The following is a 2889-nucleotide window of genomic DNA, read 5'->3' on the forward strand; positions in this document are numbered from 1 at the left end:
ACTTTGACCTTTTTCTAATCCAGGTGGCAAAAATTCATTCAACCTTTATTTATACAGGTTAGTCTCATTGAGCCTCAAGGACTCATTTACATGAGACTTGTCTTAAACAAAGAATGATGACAACAGTAGACAATTGTAAAAAAAAAAGTATATTAATTGAAAAATAAATGGATGAAACTTATATTTAAAAAAAAAACAACACAAAAACAGCTACATTATAAAGTGATGTGAAATACTAAAAACAGAAACATGTCTGTGTTGGTTTTTCCCATGAATTTAACAGATGTTTGAAGCCACTTAGAGAAGGCAAGGTTGAGAGCTTCAGATCTTCATCCATCCATCCATCCATCCATCCATCCATTAACTTTTACACGCTTCTTCCATTTTGGGTCAAGGGGGTCGCCGGTACCCATGTCCAGCAATCACTGTGCGAGGGGCAGGGTACACGCTGGACAGGTCTCCAGTCCATCACAGGGACAAATAGAGACAAACAACCATTCACTCGCTCACTCACACCTAAGGACAATTTAGAGTTAGCAATCAGCCTAACATGCATGTTTTTTGGTCTGTGGGAGGAAACCGGACTACCCGGAGAAAACCCACGCATGCACGGAGAGAACAAGCAAACTCCACCCAGAGGGGTCCCCGGACCGGGATTTGAACCGGGGATCTGCTCGCTGAGAGGCAGCAGCTCTGCCAGTTGTGCCACCGTGCTGCCCCGCTTCAGATATTTTTGCAAGATATTCCAGGAAACAGGAGCGGAGTAGGAGACGACCCTTTTGCCTAGTTCAGTCCGCACTGAGGGAACACTGCATATAATAATGTCCTGAGAGTTCACGCTGTAGCTGCACTCACGCAGAGACATGTAGGAGGAGATATATTTATTAGCCTTTATTTAACCAGGCAAATCCCATTGAGATCACAGATCTCTTTTGCAAGGGAGGCCTGGACCTGAAGGCAGCCCAACATGCATGTTTTTGGGAGGAAACCGGAGTACACGCAAGCATGATAAGAACATGCAAACTTCACACAGAAAGACCCCAGGTCCAACCGGGGATTGAACCCAGGACCTTCTTGCTGTGAGGCAACAGTGCTAACCACTGTGCCGTCCTGCTACCAATATGAAGGCAACATATTAACAAGTGATTTAAAGATGAAAACGTACCAGTGAGAGAGTCTGTGTGAAGTTAATGATGACCATTTAATCAGTGAATACAGGGTGCAATGGTGGGTATGGTACAGGCAGTTATGAATCTTAGCGCACCGTGATAGACAGCATCCAACATCTGCAGGGTGCTTGTAGGAGCGTTCATGTAAATAATGTCACTGTAGTCAATGGAAGGAAGGAAAGTCACAGTTACAAGGTGTTTCCTAGCATTCAGAGTTAAACAGGATCTATTTCTGAAAAAGAAACCCAGTTTTACTTCCTTTCAACATTGGGCTTAAAAGAGAGATGTGAATCGATTAAGATACTAGGGGTTGAATGACTACATACTTTTCAAACTCGACATTAACATAATAAAACTCGAGTAGAACTCGAGTACTTGATGACATCATAGGATCTAAAGATACAAAAATAAATAAAACCGCAAAAAAGGTCATTATTTACAAAAAAAGACCAACAAAACATTGGGAACATATATTATGCTCCTACCATTTATCATACTGCAAATAAATCACAGGAAAAACAAAACTATTAGTTATTATTATTAAGCTGCAAAAGTAAAAGAAACATGCAGCACGTCAAAAACGAAACTAAAAACAGCGGGGCGGTCGACCACCTCGCACCACCGCCAGCTGTGGTGTGCATTAGTTTTAGTTTTAGAGATTAATATGTTTATAGTTTTTTTTATATATATATATAGATATTGAGATGAATATTTTTTGCTTTTTGTTTGTGAAACAAGGTCAGAGGAAGCTGGATCTGGTTCGGTCATTGGACCCTGTGTTACACCATATTCTGTGACCTGCAACAGTGCATGCAACTCTGCCCCCTACGGTCACAATATATGGTGGTCACAAAATATGGTGTAACACGGGTTCGCAACGAGCTCCAAACAGTCAGGAAGTTGATTCATTTTCTTTTTCCTTACGGTAGTTGAACCGGAAGATTCATCTTTAGTGAAATGTTTCCATACTATTGATGCATTTCTACCTGTTTGCCAAGACTGGGTCTACTCCATCTGTCTGCTTGGAGGAATCCATTTTGTAACCTGCGCCCGGTGCAGATCACGTGACACAATGACGTAACGGCGACGTGATGACATCACCACAAATACTCGACGTGAAATAAAAAACTCGATAGATGTCCTAGGAATCGATGTGTAGATTACTCGAGTAGTCTGTTAAAGCCCTAGATGCATCAGGACAATTAGCTCACAAGTTCCTTTTAACGGCAGCGTAACTAAATGTTTGTCTTGATCATGTAGTAGTTTCTTGAGAAATAATCTTTAGATATGTTCACACTGCAGGATCTAAATGCTCAATCCCAATTCCTTTCCATTTAGACTTTTTTTATGCGGTTGTTCACATTTTTAATTTAAATGCGACCTCCATCGGACTCCAATGTGAAGTCTATGGCCCTGAAGTCTGACTCTGATGCGTGGAAGAAAACATGATGTCATTCACAGCATGCTGTACATAGAAGTAAACACCCACTTCGAATGTTATCAGCCATTAAATGGGCTATTATCAGTTGTTATCATCCCCATATGTAGCGTTCAGACTGTCCGTCCTGTACCTCTTAGTGTGTTTAAAAGTATGTTGTTAGCATTGCTAGCGTTGATAATAGGCTCACGTGGTTAGGTTCAGAGTAAAGGGTCTGGGTTAGGGTTAGGCGCAAGGGTAAGGGGGTTAAGTTTAGGGTCAGTGCTCTGGGTCAGGTGTAAG

This window comes from Nematolebias whitei, chromosome 23 (genome assembly GCF_014905685.2).
Source record: "Nematolebias whitei isolate Nwh7 chromosome 23, NemWhi1, whole genome shotgun sequence".
Classification (NCBI taxonomy): domain Eukaryota; kingdom Metazoa; phylum Chordata; class Actinopteri; order Cyprinodontiformes; family Rivulidae; genus Nematolebias; species Nematolebias whitei.